The sequence below is a fragment of the Mustela lutreola genome, chromosome 7 (assembly GCF_030435805.1).
Source record: "Mustela lutreola isolate mMusLut2 chromosome 7, mMusLut2.pri, whole genome shotgun sequence".
NCBI lineage: Eukaryota > Metazoa > Chordata > Mammalia > Carnivora > Mustelidae > Mustela > Mustela lutreola.
Window position 1 is genome coordinate 55,155,890 of NC_081296.1, and position 25,441 is coordinate 55,181,330.

At 46.4% G+C, this 25,441-nt stretch overlaps 1 pseudogene; it reads right to left on the bottom strand.

Annotated features, from left to right (window-relative positions):
- Nucleotides 1-251: 251 nt before the first annotated feature.
- LOC131835233 (cytochrome c oxidase subunit NDUFA4-like) lies at nucleotides 252-556 on the bottom strand (annotated as a pseudogene).
- Between the last annotated feature and the right edge of the window lie 24,885 nt (nucleotides 557-25,441).

Here is a 25,441-nt window from a genome sequence, read left to right on the forward strand (position 1 = left end):
CAGTTCTATAAATTTTGCTTCATACACTCAGAAATTATCTTAGTAAAAACATACACATTTAGGATTTTGTGTCTCTTGATGAATTATGTTTTATTATAATTAAATATTAATTTTTATCTCTGACCATATTTCTTCTCCCAATACCACTTTTTCTTTTCTTTTTAAAGTTTCAGATGTTTATTAATCAGTGTAAATCCCAACACAATATATCAACATGATTTCATGAATTTAGAGGGGAAATATTCCCTGGATAAGTGGAAAACTGTGCAGATGGCTTCTAGGAGAATTACATTCTAAGCAGCATTATAGTGAAACATTTCACTTAGAAGTCTGGACCTTCTTTCTTCAGTTTGCTGTAATCTACATTCACTGGGTAGAACTTTTATTGATCATTGAGACCCAGTTTCTTCCAGGGTTCTGTATTATTTTTCCTATCCCAACTGACATCAGGATGAACAATGCCAGGCACAAGACATACAGGGCTGCTCCAATAACATAGGAAGATGAGGATCAAACTCGAATGCTTCTTGGCCTGACCCAGGATCTGGCATAACATGGTTGTGGCAGAGTCCTCCAGTATGGAAGAAGAAAAGATCAAATCTACCAGACCCGGCACTAAGCAATCCTACACCAAGGATGACCAATGTCCAAAGTCACTCAGCTACTTTTTCTGATTATAATACAGTCACACGTGTCTTCTTCTCATTATTCTTTTCATAGTGTATTTGATTCCATCCTTTTACTTGCAAACTACCTGTGCCTTTATGTTTAACGTGGGTTTCTTGCAGACAGCATATAGTTGGATCTGCCTTTTTATTCTATCCAATAGTATCTGATTTTTAAATTGAGGTGCTTAGACCATTTATATTTAATATAATTCTTGGTTTGACTCTTTCATCTTGTTTCTTGTGTCCTATTTGTCCCATCTGTTATTTGCTTTTTTTTTCTTCTTTCCCTGCCTTCCTTTGGGTTAATTGGGTTTCCTTTTCACTCCATTCAATCTCCACTATTGACTGATTAGGTACAACTTCTTTATTTTTTTAGTGGTTTTTCCACAGCTTTCAATAGATATCTTTAGTTCATGACAGTTCTCCTTTAAGTAAAATTATATCCTTGCATGTGCAGTTTTTGACCTTTATGACACTATACATTCATTTCTTCCTCCTATCCTTTATGTTATTGTCATCATACCTTTACTCAATTATCTTTTAGAGAACTTACAAAATGAGGGGGGAAAATTTCCTGACGTATTTATACTATTTTTGACGCTCTTTGCTTCTTTCAGTAGATCCAAGTTTATAGCTGGTATCATTTTTTTTTAATTCCTGAAGAATTTCCTTTAATCTTTCTTGTTGTGTGGTTCTTCCAGTAATGAAATCTACCAGCTTTTGTTGCCTGAAAAAGTTTTTAGTTTGTTTTCATTTTTAAAGAATATTTTCTCTGACTTTAGAATTCTATATTGACAGAGTGTCTTTGTTTCCTTTCAGCACCTCCAAGGTTTCTTTTCTTGTTTTCTGGTTTGCACAGCTTGTGACCAAAAGCCTGTGGTGTTGTTATCTTTCATTCTCTGACATAGAGTGCCTTTTTTCTTTAGACACTTTTAATAGTTTTATTATTGGTTTTCAACAATTTAATCACAATATCCTTTTGTCTGGTTTTCTTTATTTTTATTCTGCTTGGGATTTATTGAAGTTCTTGGGTCTATGAGTTTACATTTTTCTCCAAATATGGAAAAGTTTTGCCAATAACACTTTAAATATTTTTCTGCCCTTTTTCCTCTCCTCTGGGACTTTAGCAATTTGTATGTTAGATTGTTTATGCTGTTCCTTAGGTCCCTGTGGCTCTTTATTTATTGTTCAGCCTTTCAAAAATTTTCTGTGCTTGAGTTTAGACAGTTTCTATTGCTATGTCTTTAAGTTCATTGATGCTTTATGTTTGTTCTTATTTACTCTTAATCCCATCCGGTTGGACTTTTTCATTTCACATACTGTATTTTGCTCTAAAAATGTCAAGTAGTTCTTTTCACAAGGACTTGTGTATTTTCTATTTTACTTCATTATATTCGTATTTTTCTTTAGACCTTGAACATACTGAGCATCTTTTTTTAAGTTTATTTATTTTCTTTAGTAGTATCTACATGCAATCTAGGGTTTGAACTCATGATCCCAAGGTCAAGAGTCACACACACATGCTACTGACTGAGCTAGCCAGATGCCTCTTGAGCATATTTATAATAGCCTTTTTAAAGGCCTTGTTTGCTAATCCTGTCATTTTTGTTTCTGCTTCAACTGACTGATTTTTCTCCTCATTTTGAGTCACATTATCCTGTTTCTTGGTGTGTTCAACAATTTTAGTTCAGTTTTTATTTCACTGTGAGTATGATGCTGTGGAATATTTTGTTGTCTTCCAGTAGAAAGTATTAGAATTTTTATATCAGGAAATTAAATTACCAAGGATTAGCTTACCCCTCTCAAGGTTTGTTTAAACCTCTGTCGGGGCAGGTCTGGAGCTGAATGCCCTAGATGATCAATACAAAATTTCCACTCTGTCTGGTTATAGCCTAAACATCTTCTCACCTGTGTGAATCTCGAGAACTGTGCAACTGACAAATCCCATTGTTTTTTGCCTGAACTCATGGTGTTTCAGTCTTCATATACGGGGCTTATCATTCAGCAAGCATTTCAGGGGACCCTTGTGCAATTTAGGGGATTTCTTCTTCTGCCTAGATTCTTCTCTCCAGAACTCTAGCTGTCTTTCCAACTATTTTAGGTGTCCCTTGACATTGAGCTCTGTCTCCTCTATTCGGTGAGACCTCTGTGCTCTGCTTGAAATGTCTTCTCTGTATCACAGTCCGGAATGTGCCCCTGGACACAAATCCATAGAGATCACTGGGCTCCTCTTATTTGTTTCCCTTCTCTCAGGGATCAAATGCCCAGGCAGCCTGTTAACCCATGTCTGAAAACAGTTGTTTGATATATTCTGATCAGTTTCCTAGTTTGTTATGGTGGGAAAATAAGTCCGAACTCTGCTACTTTAGCATGGACATAAATAAAATCTCATGTACTGAATTTTGATTCAGAAACTCTCAGCTGGGTTGAGGAAAGCACTGGTGGGTTAACAGGCTTCCAGATTAAACAGACATGTCATATGTATGCAAAAATATTGGTGACAGTATGAACAAACAGACAGAAAAACCTGACCAAGAGGGGCCTGGGGTAGACTCACCAATAGAGTCAGTAGACTAGAGCTGGAACCAGTGGGGTAGGATCATCTGGTGCCCACCAATGAGGGATAACTGCCACTCCCTGTGGTATGAGGACGGAATCAAACCTAGGGTGGGTCCTCCCTTGGCAAGGGCCATGACAGGATGCAGTCAGGGAGATAAGTAGCCACAGCTCCCCAAGTACCCTCTCAAAGACCAGTATCTTCAACATTTTCAAAGTTACATTTGGCATGACAGTCATAAAAATAGTAATAAAAATTTCTTAAGGTAAGCAGTATGGAATACTCCATTGAAATACCTGGGCCCCAGATACAGAGTCTGGAGAGAGTAACCAAAAAGTGGGGACATTTTTGTGATTGTTTTCCCACTACACCCCACACATTCTTGTCCTCAGGCCCCCATCCTGGATCCTCATGTTCAGTAGGTTTCGACAGTCATTGATAGGTCCCAACAAGGCCCATCTGGCCCTAATCTCCCTGCCCCTTAAACTCCTTAACATGAGCCCTATGTCCAAAGCAGGCAGAGTTCTTCATGTTTCCCCATGCACACAGGTGCCCTTTCCCCCAAGAACCTGTGCATCTGGTGGGTCCTCTGAGAAGGGAAGGCCCACACAACTTCTGCCAGTTCTACCCCATCTAGCTGACTTCTTCTTTCTTGTCCTTATAGATCTAACCCACCATGTCTACCTCCATAAAAACTTTTCCCGTCACCTCTCTGTGCATGAGTGTATGGCCCCCTCAATTATATTTGATCTTTGTTCACCTGTTCCTCTTATTAAAGTGGAACTTCTTCAAAAGAGAGATTTTGCCTTATACATTTTTATAGTATTTTATCTCTAAACCAAGTAACATGGCAGAAGCTCAGTGAATGATGCTAAATGGCATACTTGCTTCCACCTTGGGAATTTATCTGCCAAATGGACCAGGATACTCATGTCAACCCATCCAGGCTTCCCTTGTTCCCCACTTGCTGCTGATGAAACTGATGAAAGACTGCTAATTTACCTTGTGAAAACACACTGATGGCTACAATCCCTTTGCCAATACATCTGTTCTCTCTGCATGTACCAGCACAGTAAGTCTGGTTTCATGGTCCTTAGTCATGTGGGCACACATTCAAGGTTTCACCTTGGTCACCTTACATAGATTTATGCTTCCCCAAGTCTTCCCGAGTCTTCACTTTCTACCCACTCCGAGGAAGGATCATTTCGATAGATGGCTCTTTTTATCATCTTCCTGTTGAAATTTAGTAGTTTTGATCTCAAGGATGGGGTGGTCTTTTACTGGGCTCTGCCCTAAAGCTGGAGGCACCTCCCTATACCTCTGGAACCAAGAACCAGATCTACAGTTTTGAGTCTATTACATAGTTGTAGGACATTAGATGAGTTACTTAAATGAGTTTGATCATCTATAAAATGAGGATACTCATGATAATTATTAATGATGTTTATCATGATGAAATTCAATCACAGGGTTGCTGGGACGCTGAAATGAAATCAAATGTGTCAAGAACTAGTATGATGCACATAATAGGCATTAAGTAAATGTTCTTACTATTATTGACGCATCATACACAGATGATGCCACCTCTCACTCTGGCCCTCCAGCCTCTTACAAATACATAAACACTCCTAGGATCTGTTATGGGTTATGCAATAGTTGGAGGAGACTAGCAAGAGGAAGAGTGCCTGCCACTTGCATCAGAGGGGGTGATGTTGTATAAATCCTAACTTGAGAGCCCACATGATTTTAAATTCCAGCTCAGTGGAGACTTAGGGACAAGAGACCCAGAATGTCATCTACAAGCATGGCATGGGATTCCAGAACACAGGTGGTTAAAGCACCCTGTGTGATTCTGGAAACTTGGTCTGGGAAAATTGTATGGGTTTATGGAACATCAGTTTCTCGGAAATGCTGTGTGATTCTAGATCGAATGGCTTAAAAAAACTTTGGGTGATTCCGAAACATGAACCTGAAAGAACGTTATATGATTTACAATTTAGGGTTATGATAATGTTATGCCATTTCATAACCTTGTGTGAAACTTGACCTGCAATAAACTTACATGATTCTGAAAACTTCATTTATTAAAACATTATGTAATTCTCAAAACTTGGCCTGAAAGAATGACTATGCTTGATGCCAGCATCCCGGCTATGACAACATTACTGTAATAACACTGTGTTGTTGCAGAAACTTGCTATACAAGAACACGTGACTTGGAAGCTTGGTCTATAAGAAATTCAGTGTAAATCTGGATTCCTGGTCTCCATGTACCTTAGCCTATAGGACTCTTGTGTGAGTCTGAAAACTCTTTTTGTAGGAATCTCAGATAATTCTAAATGCTTGATCAAGAGAATTTCATGTTATTTGGGAAGTTTGGTTTCTTGGATTTTGTTTCTGAAGCTTGGCTTGTAAGAATTTTAGGCGAGTCTGGAATTTTAGCCTGAGCAAATTTCATCTAAGTCAGAATCTTGGCCAATGAAAAGTTTACATGATTCAGAATCCTGGGATATAATAGCACAGCAGGTCAGCACTTTGGCCAGTAAAAATGTGATACAAGTAAACTGGCCTGTAGTAACACGGTATGATTTCAGAAGCTTCATCTTTATGAAGTGTGACTATGGAAGCTTGGTGTTTCAAAGATCGCTAGTTGTCCCACACTACCTGTTCTTCCCTCCTTCCTTGGTTACAAGCTACCTGATTTTTAGCTGGCTACATGGCCACCTGAAATAAAAGTGAAATTTCTCATCCTCTCTGGCAGGTGTGTGTTGTCCTTGTAACTAAACTTTGGTCAATGACTCATGAACAGAAGAAGCATAGACACTTTCCAGGAAATGCCCCTAGACCAAGGGCTGCGGCCTTCCTCTAACCCTCCTGCTTCCTGTTGGCTGGAATGTGAACCTGGGCCCAGTAGCCACCCTGAACCATAATGTGACCTTGGCAGGGAAGTCATGACTGATGGGACCTTGAGATCAAAGGATCCTGAGCTCCCAACGCTGGGGAATACTATCCCAACCCTATGAAACATGAAAGAGGATTCAGCTGCCTCATTTAAAAAAGCTGAATTCACTATTTTAATTCAAAGAACAATAGATGATTCTAAAGACTGGGTTTCTGTCATTCTGGCACCATGGCCTATAAATCTTCTGTGATTCATTACCTTGGTATGCTGTTAGCTATTGCCAACCAAGCACACTGCCACACTCTTGAAGAGGAGAAGCCAAGAACCACATGTCCCAGAATTCCCTTCAGAATGGTTCTGGAAGAGTTTGCCTAGGGGAGCCTTGCACGTGAGGCTTAGAAGGCAGAAGAGGAAAGAGAGGCCTTTTGTCTCCAAAGACAGTGATAGACAACATGCTCGGCAGACTCTGGCTACTACACCTTAGAACAGAAGTTAACAAACGATAGTCCATAGGCAAAGCTAGCATAGCATATTTTTTTTGTTAATAAAGTTTTATTGAAACACAATTATGTTTACTTGTGTCTACATTTGCTTTCACACTACAACAGCAAAGCTGAGTAGTTGCTACAGGAACCATGTGTGGCCTACAAAGCCTTGAATACTTACCACCTGGCCCAGCACAGAAAGGCCTTGCTCATTCCTTCTGTAGAATACATCACCAGGGTTCTATAACTTCATTTTAAGAAGTATGTATTGAGTATCAGATGTCAGTATCAGGGGAAGGGGAGAGTCTTGTGCGTCAGGTGGGTATAAGTTAGGGGGCAAGATAAGGTATATCCAGGGAGCAGGGTCTCAAACTTGCTTCTGCCATCTTCAGATGTTCAGAGAAATATACAATTTTATTTTTGTTTCCCAATAATTGATCACATCTCCTCCCAGTCACTATCCATTGGATAGCAGAGGCAAGAAATGTTACAGTTTAATCTACCCGGGTAATTTTAAAGTGCATACAACAACTTGGTCTTTTTATAGCAATGCTTGGTTTCTTTAGGTAAAAATGCACAGGGTGTGGCAGCCGGGAGAGAGATGGGTCTTTGGATTCATGCAAATGCCAAGTCCAGCTGCAGAGGGGCTGGTCGTGAGTGTTCCTCAGGCTGGTGACCCTGAGGAGGTCCCAGGGGTGTTCCTGGCATCTGCTGCTGGAGTCCATGGCTGATGTAACTCACAAATGCATCCCCCCCTTCCTCTGCATGGTCAGGTCGCCCCAACTGATTTGGCCCCACTTCGGTTCTGACTGTTGTTTTGACTGGAGCCTGGTTTTCAAGTTCACTCCAAGCAAATAGGTACTTCCCTAGAGAAAAGAAGCTCCTAATGTTGTGAATACAACAAAAAGTCAGCTTCATTTTCACCTCCCAACCTCCCTAGACCCAGTGGGAGAAAAATAAGGATTCCAGGACCCTTTGGGACTTCTTGAACTCTGGACGAGGCACTGGGACCCCCGAGTAGGGGACTACGTGTCATTACAGCAGACTATAAGTTCTCACAGACCTGGGTCTCCCTCTGTCCCTTTCAGAGGAGGACACATAGCAGGGCTGGTGGGGGAGGGGTCCTCATTTCTGTTTGGTGAGCTCACTAAGGTCCTGAGGCATTGATGTTAGGAAAATCATTAATTTTTAAAAGTATTATATCATAGAATGGCAATCACGCTCTTTAAATATATATATGATTTATTTATTTATTTGAGAGAAGGAGAAAGAGAAAGCACCTGTGTGAGCAGGGAGAGGGGCAGAGGGAGAAGGAGAGATAATCTCTAGCAGGCTCCATGCCCAGCATGGGACCTGCTATGGGGCTCAATCTTACAACCCTGAGATCATGAGCCGAAATCAAGGGTCAGACGCTAAACCGACTGTGCCACCCAGGCACCCCATGGCAATCCCACTCTTCTGTTTCAGTTTTTGTGCCTAAATTCAAACATTTGCATTACATTTGAATTTCATTATGCTGCTTAACATCCATAGGCTGCTCAAGCATAGGGGAGATAGCTCAGGGACCAAGAGCAAATGTAGTCACAGAGTAACAGAATCAGGCAGGACAGGAGCCAAGCTGCAGGAGAGCACAGAAAGGAAAGCCTTGTCCTTCTGCAGTGTCTCTAGCACCCTCTGCTGGCAAAGCTTAGCCTTGTGCTCCCTGGCAAAGAAAAAAAATATATATTTAAAGGGCTCGGCCCCATTTTTGCAGAGTTGACAGTGAAGGATGATTTAGAACTGAGAGTCAATAAATTGATAACTGACATATATGGGTTATGTCTCTCTGTAATTCCATTCTAGAAAAATGGAGACACATTTGTAATATGGATTTACTTTAAAATAACAACGATCAACATAACACATTTTAAGAAAATATCTCTAAAACAAAATTAGTGAAAAGAGTGGCATTATTTGAAATTTTTTGATCTCTCATTGATGTTTGACCTAATGAAAGACAGCTGGACTCCTGTATCGGCTTCTGCAGTCAATCTATTTTTATATGTTGTTTTGGTTGATGTATCTAAAGAAAATCTGCTTCTACCACATACACACACACACAATGGTAACTATGTAAAGTGATAGATAAGTTAGATCATGGTAATCTTTCCACAATGAATATGTGTATCAAAACATCCAGGGGCACCTGGGTGACTCAGTCAGTTAAGTGTCTGTCTTCAGCTCTGGTCATGACTCCAGGGTCCTGGAATGGAGCCCCACATGGGACTCCCTGCTCAGTGAGGAGCCTGCTTCTCCCCCTGCCTCTCCCCGCTCCTTGTGCCCACTCTCTCTCTCTCTCTGTCAAATGAATAAATAAAATCTTTTTCTAAAACTTAAAAAACAACAAAAGCCATCCAGTTGTGCACCTTAAATATATACAATTTTTATATGTTAGTAATATCTCAATAAAGCTGTTTTTAAAAGCTTTTTTTTTTTTTAAATACTGGTTTCGCATAAACATGTAGTTGGAAAGGGAGGAGTATTTTAAATTTTTAAGACGATTGTGAATATTCTGCTTTGTCAGTGCAGCAAAGCTTAGCTAGTGATAGTTTCTTAAAGGGTAATTACAGTGGGGGGTACCTGGCTGACTCAGTCACCAGAGCATGAGATTCTTGATTTCATGGTCGTGAGTTTGAGCCCCACATTGGGCCTGGAGCTTACTTAAAAAAAAAAAAAAAAAAAAAAAGAACAGCTGAATTGCAGTGAGGAATCTGAAATCCTATCAGTGAACTTTTCATACTCTGGTTTCATTAAAATCCACTTGTCAACCTTGCCGTTTAAATGCATCTTTTGCCTATGCCTGGTCTTAAAACATTATGCACCAAGAATTTGGAAAATATTGGTTCACTGAGATATTTAGATCTTCAAAATGTTGATGCATTTCATTATATAATATTTAAAAAATAACACTCCTTAATATAATGGCCAATCGCAACGTATTGGGAAGCTGTCGATCTCACAGTGGCCAACACAAAGTTTCCAAAACTCTGATTTGCTCCTGAAAGCTTGAATTTTATAATTGGCAACAATTAATGTCAATTTCTTTTCCTTGAAGTGGTGAGCTTATTTCACTGATTTTTCAAGATTCTGTCTGCCAAATACACAAGTCTGGGTAACTATTCTTTATCTGTCTTTCAAGTAAAAATGGTGTTTCATGAAAAAGGGTCTAAGTTTAGTTCAAATTCAATCAATCACACGAGCCCTTGTCCTCTAGATAACCCTCATGCTTTTCTATGCAGCTGAAGTGCTTTATGCATTTTTCCCATTTTGTCACACAGAAGCAGAATATTAAAAAGGCATGTCCTCAAGGTTTGATATTTAATCAAATATATAATTTTTACTGCTTTATCAAGGATATCCTTAAGCCAATCTGACTTCTTTGTTTTCCAGTGCAAGTGTGGAGTGGTGAAAACCAACTTCGATGACCGCTGGCCCCTCCTGGGGTTACTATGCCCATTTATGCTAAAGCATCCCCTTGCTTTTGCTCCATCCATGAAATTCCAAACCAGGAAAAGGAAAATAATGTCTTTGTATTATAGTAAGGATAGTTTTTGGTGTTGCAGTGGCCCTGAGAGTTCTCAGAAACCTCCAAAGTGGCCAATACCTTGAAAATCATAGATCTATTGAAACACTTGATAACTAAGTACCATCTTGTGCTTTTAGGGCCCTAATTTTCATTTGAATTGAGAGTCCTGTTGGCACTAGTAGTGCTATTTTATTTCAAGGGCTCCCAAGGCTAGGAAGAGGCATGGCACGATGGCCACAGGTTTATATCTAGTGATGGCAGATTGTGTGAACAGAGATTTTCAAGTACTTTGGATAGAGAGGAAAAGTGACAGAAGACTTGAGTCATTACACAAGACCATAATATGCCAAACCCAGAAGAACCCACATCACTGCAGTCAGTACCATAGTCAGAGTGCTGGGCGTGATTTCCTTTTATCAAGATAACATCTTTTAGAGCTAACGACCCCCAACTACTGAAGCAAGACCCTTCTGAGTGCTTTGCCCAGTGCCCTGTGAGTTACGGGATTGTTCGGTCTGGTTGGAGAACAGGCATTCTTCCTGGCCCTGGGAGAGTTCCACTGTTCTCTCTAATCCTTCCAGACTGCTCCTCCTCCGTTGTCCCCATGTTGTTTCCTCCACGGGTGGGCTTCTCGGTGCTCTGTGAAGACTTGACGGGGACCCTGTGTGGATCACTGGAGTTCTTTCTCTCTGTGGCTCCCTTAGCTGTCATCTGTGCCCTGTGAATTCTACCTGCCTTAGGCTCCCAAAATTTAGTTTTGTCTTCTCAACTTGGGGAGTCTGCTGGGATCCTCCTGTGTTCCTTCTGCCTGTGCTGTGGTCTGGAAACTCTCGAGACAATGAGATGGGGCAATCCTAGTGCTCATCTCATTTGTTTCTTGGGTCCTGGGGATCATTGTTCTGTGATGCTTGAGGTCCACTGTCTTGAAATCATATTTTTAGTTGTTTCAGGTGGGCCAGTAAATCCAGTCCCTTAACACTTCTTGGCTGGAATTGGAAGACCCCAGGTGTTCCACAACTACCCTCCTGTCGGCACCCATGTATTAACCTGACCCATCCCATAATTTCTGAGCTCATCCCTTTTTTGCAGCCCACACTAGGAAGATCACACTATTAACATGCTGTCTGCAAACTTCTTTCCCTGGAGTACAGTTCCAAGTGACCACAGGTGACAGTTTCACCAAAAGTTTCCCCACTACAAGGATTGCCATCTGGCCAGCTTCCAAGAAACCTCCATTGGTTTTCTCCTGCCTGCCCCTGACCCTCTAAGGGAATGCCATGTCTTTTTAATTTTTTGTTTGTTTCAATACCAGTCCACTTCCAAATACAAATGTTCATGACAGTCAGAATGGGCTAGTCCACACTACGCTAGCAACAAGCCCCAAATGAACAAGAGTTTACTTCTGGCTCACAGTACACATCCTTTGGGTGGGGGGCAGAAGGAAAGGGCCTTCCTCGGGGTCTTCGCTCAGAAGCCCAGCCCATCTGTCTCAACACCTGCTCTCACGGTTGCCAAGCCAAAAAATCGCCTGGCCGAAAATGCACACTCTCTCGTACGTAGCGCCTCCCAGAGGGTCCTAGTCACTCTGTTCACATTTCGTAGGCTAGGGCAAGATGGATTCCTTCCTTATCCTCCAGAGACACCAGAGACGTCCAGTCCTGCCTGCCCACATGCCAGGCAAGAGAGAAATGGGAATACCGTTGACCAATCCTAACGCCGGCTGGCGTATTGCGCATGCTCGCTCCCTCTTTGATCATCAGTGGTCAGTATGTGACGTGTCAAGTGACAATTCACCCCCTGGCATATTGAACGAGAAAGTGCTTGTTGCAAACTTCTCCTGAGTTGTCATAATTTATTGTAGATCAAAGGAAACGCCTAACTTCCAAGGCCGTGCAAATCCGGAAAGCATCCTGCTGGGCTGGTGGAGATAACTCAGACATCTTCCAGCAGTGGGAGAGGAAATGGTGAGCTGGAAGCAGCCCTGGTGCTGGGCTTAGTTCCTGCAGAGGCCTTCTCTGACGCTGGCTCTGCCACGTACTGGCTGTGTGACCTTGAATAAGTCCTGTCCTCTTGGTAGCCCTCAGCTCTCTCCCTTCTAAAGGGAGGATAATGTGAGTGGAAATTTCTAGAACAGTGGCTGGCTTGTTCCCTTCCCGCTGGCTGGGAAACATCTCTGTCCTGGACCAGAGCCTGGAGCTGATTCACAGCCTCTATCGGCACCATTCTCAGTCCTATGCCAGGTCAACGAGCTGTTTATCTTGGTGTCTGAGACCATTCCTGACATCGCAGACACACAGAGACAGAAGCATCCAAGGGCTGGTGGATCCCCACCCCCACCTTTCCACCCCAGGGCCTTATGGGAGTGACTAAAAATGTAACTGGAAGGCCAGCAAGGCCAGTTTCCCAGAGGTGGAGTCCATGGTTCCCATGGAGACTTTCTGCCCTGCTTCCAAGGAGCCTTCCCTTGTACTGACTCTTGACTCTGCCTGCCTTCCAGCTCCTGTCCCTGTCTCTGAGCTCAGGACGTCCATCCCTCTTTCCTGGGACAACTGTGGGATCTCCCCCTCAGTCCCACCCCAGCCTCTCCCCAGCCCTCCACAGCCGTCCAGCTTGTGTTGCCAACCCAGGGTTCCCAGCTCTGCCTTTGCCCTCTCCTTCAGCAGCCGTCCAGGTGAGGGGACAAAGCGCCCCTGCAACGCCGAGTCCTTTCCCTTCCCTCTCCCTTACCCTCTACCTGAAGAGCCAGCGCACCAACGAGTCATCTGCTCTCCCCCTGAAATATCCTTCCCACCCCTTCCTCTGTCTGTCTGCGGGGCTCCCCAGCCCCCACCCTGCCCACCCTGCCAGCCCAGCCAGGAGCTTACAGCCCCCACGGGGGACAGCCACCTGTGGAGAGAAATGGTTAAGAGCAGAGGTGGGGTCCACACCCTGGCTCTACTCTTCCTGAGCAAGCGGCTGGACCACTGTGTGACTCAGTTTCCCCAGCTGTAGAGGGTAGATAATTATGGTGCCTTCCTCAGAAGATTACTGGGAAGAGGAATTGAGAGAGAGCATGGAAAGACGTGCAGTGTGTGGGCGTGTGTCGCTTGTGATCCGCACGCTAGTTATCATTGAATCGACCAGCTGACCCGTCCCCCGGGCACTCACGCGCTGAGCCCCTCAGGACGGCCAGGCTCTGAGCTCACTGCTGGGGACACACACAGACCCCCTGGGGACACACACAGACCCCCAGGACTCAGGCCATGCCCCTCGAGAAGTCCTCTTTCAAGCAGGGGAGGGAACCAGGGAAACAATTGACTAGACACGGTGTGACGTATGTGTACAGAGTTGTGTCCAGGCCACGGGAACAGAGAGCAGGAGGGGTCCTTCCACCAGGACAACATAAGAGACCTCTTGTGGGGATTGAGGGAGTCCGATATATGGAACTTACGATGCCTGACACTTAGCGGGTTATTCAGTCAGGGAGGAGGGCCCGGAGAAGTGAAAACCTCTAGGCCTGGAAGCCTTAGGAGGTTCCCACCTAACTTTTCAATCTGGGGGGTGGGGGGGGTGTCAAGTCACTTGTTTCCACCTTTTCATTGTTTCATTGTGGAATATTTGTGTTTCTAAGTGTCATGTCGGGTTTGCCTGACTCCCAAGTTTGTGGCCTGTCTACCCTCCCCACCTGCACCCCTGACACACATAAGGTAGTGAATTCAGTCCTTTGAACACGACTAGAATAGGGTAAAACTGCAAGCTGGTGTGGGGAAAGCTCCTCTCTGTATTGTAAAGTTCTTGAGATGGCGCCCCTGGGGGGCTCAGGTTAAGCGTCTGACACTTGATTTCAGCTCAGGTCACGATCTCGGGGTCTTGGGATTGAGCCCTGGCTCCCCTCTCAGAGGGGAATCTGCTTGTCTCCCTCTCTCTCTGCCCCTCCCCCTGCTCATGGTCTTTCTCTCTTTCATAAATAAATAAATCATTTAAAAAAATAATAAAAATAAAAAAATAAAGCTCTTGAGCCAGAGGATGGGGTTTCCCCACTGGCCTTTCCCACCATCCCCAAAGCTCCCTGAGATGAAGGCTTAGTGCTCCTGACCAGGCTTATGCCCTCCTCCCTTTGGAACCTGCTGGAACAGGGCAAGGAGGTAGTGATACTGGGGGAGGGGAACAGAGCAACAGCCAGGGCCTCATTCAAAGGAGGCAAAGAGGCTTTCCCACCCTTGGGCTTTGGCCCAAACATTCCTTTCACAGGATAGAGACATCTTCTCCATCCAGTTCAGTAGGGTAAAGAGCCAAGGTAAATGAAGCCTGTCTGGGAGGCTGTGGACATCCCATGAGGGTGGCAGGAGCCGAGGTCTCCTCCTCGGCTCAGTTCCAGACGTCCCCAGGCCTCAGCCCCAAGGCTGTGGTTAGGAAAGCGGTGCCTGGCCGTGCGGGGGCTCAGAAAGTCTGTCAGGGTCAGTGGCCACCCAGAGACTTGGCATCCCCTCCCACAAGGTCTCACTTCCTCAGCACAGGGTCTCCCACACCCCCGGCCTCGGCCCACTCGCTCTTCCCTTTCCTGCCAACTCATGTCACTCATTTTCCAGTGTGTGATGCCAACAGCAAATTGTGCATGCCGCCCTCCATTTCCCTGGGGCAGATCATGGACTTGAGGCTCTTTTCTGAATACAGAGCCATTCTCTTGTTGATTGTCCCTTATTTTCCAGTCCTCTCCCCCTCCTCGTTTCCTGCCAGGAGGTCGGCCGCACCAGGAACTGTGGCGTTCGTCTTGCAGATGAAGAAACCCATCTCAGAGACACTGAGCTCTTTGCTTCAAGACCTCCCAGGACTCGGCTTTGAGATTTTGCCACCCAATTGCAATTTTTCCCTTTCCTCCCTTGTCCAACACCCTGCACTGATTTAGGTTATATGTGGAAGGAGTTTTCATAGATCAAACCCCGGCACAGCTTCCCCCAAGGGCTTCCTGTGTTTCCAGGGACCTAGAGGAGTTCTGTCAAGATGGGAACAATCGACCATTCCCTGAGCAGAACCCGTGGCTGCTATGTGGTAGTTTCCCAAGCTGGGCTTTGGTAATTTTAGAGCTTGGGGTATTTAGATGGGCCCCCAGGAGCCCTTGCTGCCCCCACCGTGGCCTGCCTTCAGGGCCTGGGACGTGCATTTTCTTCCTCCCCTGCAGACTTCCTGCTTCTGATCTAGAGCCTGGTGCTTAATAATTATTGAATGAATGATTGAAAGAGTGAACAAATGGATGTTGCCTTGTTTTGTCCTTGATCTAGACTTGTTCCTGCCCCTCTCTGGTGTTATGCCTTCCACTGACCTTGGCCTTGACCAAGATGGCAAAAAAAATTAGCTACTGTTTTGTCCCCTGTCCACTCCATCACCCAGCCTTTTATGCTGGGACCAAAAAAAGCTATAAATATGAGCTAATATTTCCAGCAACCACTCAGGATAGCTTCTTCCTCTCTTGCTGGATCACATCTTCTTTATCTGATAGATTTGAAAAAGGAATTAATTTATAACCTGCCTTATTCCAAAAAAGGCTCAAATCACTTCATAAGCTTAAATACAATACAAAATGAAGTAAATTATAAACCAGATGTCAAACTTACAGGAAAGGGAAAGTAATGGTAGGAAGGAAGAAAGATAGAAAGAAAGAAATATTGAAAATGAGATATGGTTGAACTGGATGTTTTGTTGCCTTTTTTTTTTTTTTAGTTTAAATAAACTGTATTTTAAAAATATCAAATTGTTTCCATGTTACTTCCTAGGACAAAGCTTAAGCCCATCTAAAGTCATACAAAAATATCTAGCACCCAAACAAAGTAAAATTCAGAATATCTGGAATCCAGTGAAAAATTAACAGGCATGCAAAGAAGCAGGAAAATATGACCATAATGAGAAGAAAGACCAGTCAATAGAAACAGATCCAGAAATGACACAGGTGATAAATATAGCAGACAAGGACAGTAGAAGAGTTATATCTGTATTCTGTATGTTCAAGATGGCAAAAAAAAAATTAAGTATGTTAAGTACAGGTGTGGAAGGTACAAAAAGGGACAAACCAGGCTTCTTTTATTTTTTAAGATTGTATAATTTATTCATTTGTTTGTTTGTTTGTTTAGGGGAGAGAAAGAGAGGCAGAGGAAGAGAGGGAGAGAGAGAATCCCAAGCAGACTTCACGCTGATGGGGGAGCCTGGGACAGGGCTTGATCTCACCACCCTGAGATAATGACCTGAGCTAAACCAAGAGTCAGCTGCTTAACCTACTGGGTCAGCCAGGTGCCCCAGGGACAAACCAAACTTCTAAAGATGAAAAATACACTCAATGGGATTAACCACAGACTAGATACTGCAGAAGAAAAGGACTTGTGAATTTACAAGTCATAATAATAGAAAACATAATAATAATGCCTTTACAAGGCATAATAATAGAAACTGAATGAATGGAGAATAAAAGAAAAAATAAATGAACAGACCTTCAGTGATCTGTAAGGCAGCTCCAGCAGCCTTCTGTACATGTAACTAGAGGCCCCATATGTCCCATATAGACATATGTCCCTTGCATAATATTGATTATTGTTTTTAATCCTTAGAGCCATGTACTATGAAACATTACATTCAGTCACCTGTTGTTTTCAGCGTAACCGTATGTTTCTTAGATCAGTCCATGTTGATACATAAATTTGATTCTTTTCATTTCTGTACATTATTCCATAGGATAAGTATACCACATTTTATTTATCTATTCTTCTGTTAATGGACATGCAAATTAGGCAATATTTATACTATTGAAATCAAAGCTGCAGAGAACATATTTGTGGTGGTGTGTTGTTAAATGTTTAACCATCAGCTCTCAAAAAAAAATAATAATAATAAAGAGAGAGAGAGAGAGAGAGCGCCCTGCTTTGTAATGTTTGTTAATTTCCATGTTGTAAGTACTCTGACCGTGACCGAATTCAGACTAGTGGCGTGATGGCATCGAACACAGAGTTGGAGGGAACTGGACATCCTGGGGTCCTGCGAGCTGGTATGAGTTGGCTGCAGGACACCACCATGTACATACATCCCTGTGTGTCTGTGTGAATGTTTCCCTAGCAATATATCTCAGGACGAAGCTGCAATGGGCACGCTTTAATTTACCACTGACTGCCCAGTTGCTCTCCGATGTGGCCTTCCTAATTTTTACACCTTCCAGCCGCCAATGACAGTATTCATGCCTCGCCATCTCCACTGGGCTCAGTACCTTCCGTCTTACATTTCTGCCACTGTGATGAATGAGAGACCTTCCAACCAGTGAGGCTAAACAGCTTTTCATGTGTTTATTGGTGACTTGGATGTCCCTGTCTGCAAAACGCCTTTCATATTCTTAGTCCATTTTCTTTTTTCTTTTTTTTAAAGTATTTTATTCATTTATTTGACACAGAGAGAGCGAGCACAAGTAGGCAGAGAGGCAGGCAGAGAGAAAGAGGAGGAAGCAGGCTCCTCACTGAGCAGAGAGCCCAATGCAGGGCTCGATCCCAAGACCCTGAGATCATGACCTGAGCCGAAGGCAGAGGCTCAACCCACCGAGCCACCCAGGTGCCCCTCTTAGCCCATTTTCATCCCCGATTATTTACCTTTTTCTTAATGACGGCTGGGAGTTCTTCCTATAGCATATCCTAATCCCCTGTTTGTTATATGTGAATGGCAAATATTTTCAGTCTGCCTTACTAATCTTTCCATTATTGGTTTATGCTTTTAGTCATTTGTTTAAGAAATTCTTCCTCTCCTGCAAATCATAAAGATATTCTCCTCCATGTTTCCTTTTTACAAATCATCTTTTTGTCTTATTACATGAACAATATGAATTCTTTGCAGAAAAATTAGAAAATACACAAAATCCAGGAGAAGAAAAATCACTTGCAATCCTACTACCCAGAAATAACCACTTTCAGTATGTTGGTCTGGGATATATATACATCAGATATATATACCAGATATATATACATAGGTCTGTCCCTGTGATGTCACCCCACCTAGGGCACCTTGCTCTGGGCAGTATGAAGCCCCCTGAGAGTTTGGTTGCACTCTTTAATCTGTCAATCTTCCTTTCTAGCAATTTTTTTTTTTTTAATCTGGACCTCCCATGCTTGGGTTTTGGTCTTTTTTTTAAGTAGGTTTGTTGTTGGTTAGCAGGTTGTTTCAATGTGCCTGCCCTCGTGGCAGCAAAGCCTCCAGCTGTGTGGGACAAGGACTTCCAGTTCCTTCATTCTGTTCCCATTCTGGCCCTTGGCCAGTCTCCAGCTGAACAAGCTAGGCCCTTCTTGGGGCGGAGGGTGGGGGTGATGGGGTCACTGGGAGGGGGGAAGGGGAAAAGCCCTGAGCTGTCAATCAGGCCACTACTGGGGAATTTCTGGGGACAAGTCGGGGGCAGGTCACTTAGCTTCTCTCAGTCTTGGTTGGGTCCCTGCTCCCTGCTTCCTGTGGGGGCTGGGACGGGGGCAGACTGCACTTGTTGGGATTTCCGCACCTGAGAGCAGGTAGAGTCAGCCAGGAGGTGGATAAGAGAGCTGCCAGACCCGGTGTGCTTGGAGCTGGGAGTTCTCTATGAAGAACACTGCTTGCCTCAGGTAGATTTAAGCTACTTCTTTCTTGCCAGCATGAAAATGCAGAGTTGCTCAGACAAGTCCCAAATGAGCTTGTCCTCCAAAGTGCCTTCTTGTTGATTTAGGTTCCTTCCCAACTTTGTCACTGACTTGCCCGGAGGCTTTGGCAAGTCACTCCGCCTGGGCCTAGGACCCCTTCTGGAAACTGCCCTTCAGGGGAAGTAGGTAGTGATGTGAGGAGCAGCGTTCATTTTCTCCCACCCCTGGGCGACTTATGCAAATTATTTAATCGTTCTGAAGCTCAGTTTCATAATCTATAAAACTGGAACCTGATAGCACCAAATAATTTATTGATGCAGGCAAGGTAAGGCTCAACATGTCCATTTTAGTATAAAGACAGAATTCTAGGATTCCGGGGTCGCCCAAGAAGGGATGGGTGTCATACCCAGAATGGCCAGCAGGTGGTGCTGTCTCAGAGCAAATCTCCCAGCGGCGGGTGAGTAGGTTTTCTCCAGCAAGTGGGGAGGTCCCTTTGGAGCCAGAGTACATTGTGATTGAAGGGGCTCTGGAGAGTCCAGCGCCCTCATCTTCCCGAGACAGGCTCTGAAGCTAAAGAGAGCATGCCGCTGTAGTCACAACAACCAGAGCTCCACCCCAGGGCCCGTGTGGCCAGAGGGAGCCTTCTTACTCTCCTCCCACGTCCAGTCTCCCTGCCACCTAAGGGCCATCTCTGGCCCTCCACAGAGGTGTGGTAGACCCTGCTGGAGAGGTTGGGATGGCTGGTTTCCCCAAGCCTTGCTGGGTGTCTGTCTGGGTGGGGAAGTGGTGTCTGACTCTCCAGGGGAGGAGGACCCAGGCTGCCCGACCCTTGGATGACCCTGCACAGAATTCCCCACTCAGCCTTTCTCAAGGGTCCTTGGCCAACAGTGGGTGGAGAGGGGTGCAGCTTGGAGAAACTGCGGCATGACCTGAAGGAGGCAGCTCAGAGGGCACAGAGCTGGGGTCCCCTCTGCCCTCCAGGGACCCCTTCCTTGTGAGTGCCTGATCCTTAGCCCAAGCAAGCAAGTATCTCACTCTCAGGGTCTGGGAGCTGAGACACCCAGCAGATGACCCCCAGGGGCTCTCCCTGCAGGCTCAAGGCACAACCTGGCACTAAATGTGGCTCATCTCCCTTTGGAGACCTTAGCCCCAGGTCCCCTCATGGGCTGTGCACATGGCTTGCTATCCCTGGCTCTTGTTTGCAGAGATAAATTCTCCCCAGCTCTGCCTCCCCAGTCTTTTTCTCCCTCTACTGCATCCCCTAACAGACCTTGACCAGCCACTCCACTCCCTCTGAAGTTCTTGCCTCATCTCCAGGTAGCCCCAGACTCCTAGAGCCCCTAGGAGGGATGCTGAGTGGCTAAGCCCTTGGAAGCAGGGAGCCAGGGCCCTCATAGGGGGAATGAAGGCCTGGGCCATTTCCATTTCTTCAGACCATGGTCTATTTGAAAAATGAAGAGTGGTAATGAGAGTTACAAAGACTGAAGCTTATTTTAAATACTTACCATTCCAGATGAACAGTTTCTACTTATAAAACATGACAGGGACTAAAACTTCTCTGGTATGACATCTAACGTCTAGATTTGGGGCCCTTCATGAACGTAAGGCCCAGAGCCAAGTGGCTCCCTGTCCTTCTCCCTCCCATAGACCTAGACGGACCGCTGTGGACTTGGGTAGGTCGGAGGAGGGGAGAGCAGTGCAAAGCCCTGGCTGGAATGTGGGGCTTGGGATCCGCTCCATCTCTGGAGGTTCTGAAATCAGAGAATGTCAGGCCCAGAAAGGGCCTTGGGGATTCAGTGGCTTAAACTCTTCTCTTACAGGTGGAAAAACTGAGACCCAAGGACAAGTGCCTTCCTCAAAACACTCGACAAGTGAGAAATGGATCCAGGCCATGACGCCAGGTCTCCTGACTCCCAGGCTGGTGTCCTCCCTGCTTCATTTTAGTAAAAAGAGAAAAGGAAAAACACCCAGGAAAGACTGAGACTGAAATGCCCCCTATTCACCTCTCCTCCCCTAGGCAGTCTCAGCCCACCTTTCTCCCGACGTCACCAATTCCAGAACCCCGAGCTCGTCAATCACAAAACCATCCCCTTTCCTTTCCTACCCTTGGTATTTGGACACAGAGGGAATCTGGTTCCATCTCAACACTGAAGCAATCTAGAAAGGGCAAGAAGCTCCCAAGGGGCAGAAATGGCCATAAGAGGGATGGGGGAGGTGGGCCTCGTTGCTAGGCAACCAGCTTCATCTGTTGCCTCGGTGACAGTCCCATCAGAGGGAGGCTGTGTGCTAGCGCGTGCCTGTGAGTCTCCAGGCTTCTCAACACCAGCTGGCTGGAACCACGTCCTCCCCCATGGTAGACTCCCTCCTGCACATATCTGAGCCCCCCCCCAACACGAATAAGACCCTGTCCTGCCTCATTTCCTGCCTGCTGCCCCCTGCTCATCACAGAGTCTCCTGCTTCAACTACCCCAAATTGTCAGCCTCACAAATTACAAGAGCATCTTTGATCTTGCCTCTAGACCTCAGTTCAAGCAGTTCTCCCCATCTAGTGGCCCGCTGGGCTGTTGCCTCATGGGAGCAGAGGGGGATGGAGAAGAGGGATGCTTGCTACTCCCTCCCAAGGACACTTAGCAGTTGCAGAGGTTGCCCGTGGCTGGGTCCCCTGCCGTCGACCTTCAGGGACCGAAGAAGCCAGACAGGAAGCCCTTCATACACTTCACAGACGTCCAGTGAGAGCTGCCTACATGCCAGGCACTGTGCCAGGCCCGGGAGCCCAGGAGCTCAGCCTCACAAGGGAGTCAGACAAGGAAACAGAGTCATACAGGTGGGTGTCCTTATAAAGAAGAGACCTCAGGGAGCTTGTGGGCACAAAGAAAGGCATCTCATCCATGGCTGTGGGAGAAGGGGCTGTGGTAGGCTGAGTTAGCGCCCTCCCCCGCCCCGACCTGAGAGACATCCATGTTCTAAATCCCAGAACCTGCAAATGTTACCTGGTGTTGCAAATGTTTACAGACGTGGTTAAATTAAGAATCGTGGGATGGGGAGATTGTCCTGGCTTATCCGGGTGGGCCCAATGTAATCACGATGGTCCTTATGGGCAGGAGGCAGGAGCATGCGAGGCTGGAGTGAGAGGAGGCAAGGAAGGCAGGCGGTCTCAGAAGCCAAAAGAAGCAAAGATCAGATTCACCACCGAGCCCTCTGGAAGGAATCGAGCCCTGCTGACACCTTGAATTTAGTCCCTAGAGACTCCTGCTGGGACTCCCGACCTCCAGAACTAGAGAGTAAGGAGTACACTCCTGAGCACAGTCTCATCTGGGCTCTGCTGAGAGCTTCAGGCAAAGCCAAACCCTCAGGAGGCCTGGAGACAACTACTGGGAGGCCCAGGACTCCCACCTGCCAGAGCCTGAACAGACCTTGCCTCCTCCTCCAGGCAGCCCTCCAGCCCAGGCCCCTTCTTCTTCACAGACCTAGTAAAAGAAGCTTATCAGTTCTAAGACCCTATGATTGCCATGCGTTGGGCTGGGGCATTTGGCTCCATTCCTGGCCTTCCTCCGCCTTCATTCGAAATTCCCTGATAAAACACAGGCAGAGTCAGCCCTGGTCTTGGCAAGCGGTGGGCTGTGGCCTTGCTGACGGCCCCTGCTGTCAACGAGAGTTGGGGGCTACAGTGCCCCCTCTGCACCCTGCATGACCCCGGTCTCAGGTTAGGGCCTATGAAGTCTCCATCTGCTAATGACTAGGAAGCGATGGAAAAAGACGCTCACCTTTATGAGAAATCAAAGAATGGTTACTCAGCGGGAGAACATTCTCAAAGCCCAAGGTGGCCAGGTTGACAGAGACACTGCGGGAGTGACGTGCTATGTTCGGAAAGCAGCTTTGGAAAGCGTAGCTTGAAAAATGCTTGTTTGCTTTTACTCAGTAATTTCCCTTCTGGGAACGGGTCCTAAGGAAATAAGCAGAGATGTGGGGGAAAGACTTATGTACAGAGCGGTATCTTGTGGCCGTGTTATCATGGCGGAAATGAAAACAATCTCATGAACAACGGGGTAATGGCTATGGAATTCAGGGTCCCTGGTAAGGAAATTACGAGGCCTTAGAAAAAGATGTTTAAAAAAAAAAAACTTAATGATATGGGAAAATACACGTAATATAAGATATTTACATCATGCACAACTGTCTTAATGGTATAAACAACTCCACCAAGGAAACTGCAAAGAAAGAAATTTGAAAGCACTGGGCTGAAGTGAAACATTGATTAGTTATACATGCTGGGTCGCCTGGGTGGCTCAGTCCATTAAGGGTCTGCCTTCGGCTCGGGTCATGATCCCAGGCCTGGGATCAAGTCCCCCATCGGCGGAACGGGGCTCCTTGTTCAGCTGGGAGTCTGCTTCTCCCTCTCCCTCTGCCCTTCCCCCCTGCTCATGTTCTCACTGACTCTGCTCGCGGCCTCTCTCTCTCTCTCTCCAGTAAATAAATAAAAAATCTAAAAAAAATACAAATGCTGGTGGGGCACCCAGCTGGCTTGGTAAGTAGAGCATGGAACCCTTGATCTCAGGGTTGAGTTTGAGCCCTGTGTTGTGGATAAAGTTTACTTTAAAAAATTAACTAATTAAAAACATTTTTAAATAATAAAGAAGCCTTCTGCTTCTCCAAGGTCTCCCTCCTGGGCCTGGGGCCCAGCCCACCGCACACCCCACCCTGCTCCACGGGGGTGGGGGGGGGCTTGGAGCGGGAGGCCCCTTCCCACATGCCCAGCCTCAGGCAGGCCAAGCTGTCCCTCTTCATGGGTACCTGCCCTCTTTGTCACTAAAGACGTTCTGTCAGCAAGACCCCATGATGCGGCTTGTGTCCCTGGGAGCAGTCTGTGGCTTCCCCAGGAGCTGGCAGAACAAATTTGTTGGCAGATGGGTGGGTGAGAGGCTAGCTGCCTCTTCCCCACCCGCCCCGGGGTCATGGTCCTCACAGCCTGCCCCCCACTGGTGCTCCAGCAAGGCCCTGCTCCTCACTTTCTGCTCCCCTTCCTGGGCCAGCTGCTGGACCCCTAAGCCCCTGAGTCCACTGCATGCAAACCTGCACCCTCCAACCCTCCTGCCTCCTCCTGGGGTGCTGGGAGGGTCAGAGCGCAAGACACCCAGGGACATGGCCTCCACGCTGGGTGACTTCAGACACAGGGGCACTAATTCCTCCAGCCCAGGTGGCCAGGAAGTCAGGGCCAGTAGGGGTTGGGTCCTCCCATCTGGAACCACAGCAGGTGGCTCTCCACAAACGGCTTTTTCCCCTGCCCCCGAAACTAGAGCCGGTTCTAGGCCAGGCTCCCCCCTTTCTGCTAATGAGCAAACAGAGGGGCTGGGAGAACAAACAAGCTTCCTGCTGAAGGTAACCCAGACCTCTGAGTCAGAACTCACAGCCCTACCTCCCCTGTCAGGGCTCTCCTCCCCCCCCCCCGGGGGGAGGGGTGGCCAGTGGACAGGGCAGGCAGTGGCAGCCCAGGGTGCTGGGACTCACGGACCTCTCACCCCGGTTCCCCTCCCGCGTCTGAGCTCAGGAATCTGCATGCACAATGTCAGGAGAGGGGCCCCGTTTCCCCCGTGGTACTGGTAGGTTCTTGTTTTCCATCTTGAAATTTGTATGATATTCCAACCTCCCAGATGAGAAGAGAAGGACTTTGCTCCCAGCTCATGGGTTCCCCAACACTGCGAAGTCAGGCAGCTGCGACACGGCCCCCTCCTCTCTCCCATGCTCCTGTGATGATGTGTGGCAGAGTCTGGAAGGAAGGGAGCAGGGGCTGGGTTCCCTCACGAGAATTTGTGCCGAGGGTCAGGGGTCAAGGTCCATCCATCGTGTCAGTCTCAAGGTCACAGAGCCACATCTGGCCCTTGCTCCTTGACCTGGGCATGTTAGGACCAGAAGGGGCCAAGGTTGGAACGGAGGAGGGCAGGTTCCAAAGAGGAGAGAAGAGAAGGCCCATCTGCCCCTCTTCCCTGGCAGCTCCTGGCTGGGGCCCCGAGAGATGAGAGGAGGGTCAGGGGCCAAAAAAGAAGTTCAGAAGAAGGGAAACCTACTCATTTTTACCATATTCCCACAATGCTTACTGGTAATAGGGATGCATGGCAGGAGGAAAGAAGGGGTGACAAATGCGGAGACGCCCCCAGGGAGAGAGCAGAACACTCGCCTCCTGATTGCCACAGGGAACCAAGCTGGCAGGGCTCGCCCAGGCTTGCTGTCGGCGGTGGGGGTCATCGCTGGGAGGTGTGTCTCCCCTTTCCCAGACTAAGCACTGTCCCCCGACCCTGCCCTTCCATACTCAATGGGTTGTTACCATTTGTGATGTAAACGTTAAGTATAGAGGGGAGTTGATCTCAAATCTAGAAGGCTGCCATGCTCACAAAGCCTGCAGATGGAAGGTTTATAAAGCCCAGACCTGCATGGCTCAGGCCAGAGATGTTGAGGTCCAACAGACCCCCAAGGGTCACCACCAAGAGCCAAAGTGTTTTGCGTGTGGAGCAAGGCCAGTTGGTCTTTATTTCCATGAGACCATGTTCGTTTGTCAGATAGATCTGCCACCAGGTTGGGGAGGAGTCCCTTTGGTTTTTACAAGGGGTCTTCTCCCCCACCTAGAATCACACTGAACGGGCTGCCCAAATGCTCACCATCCAAG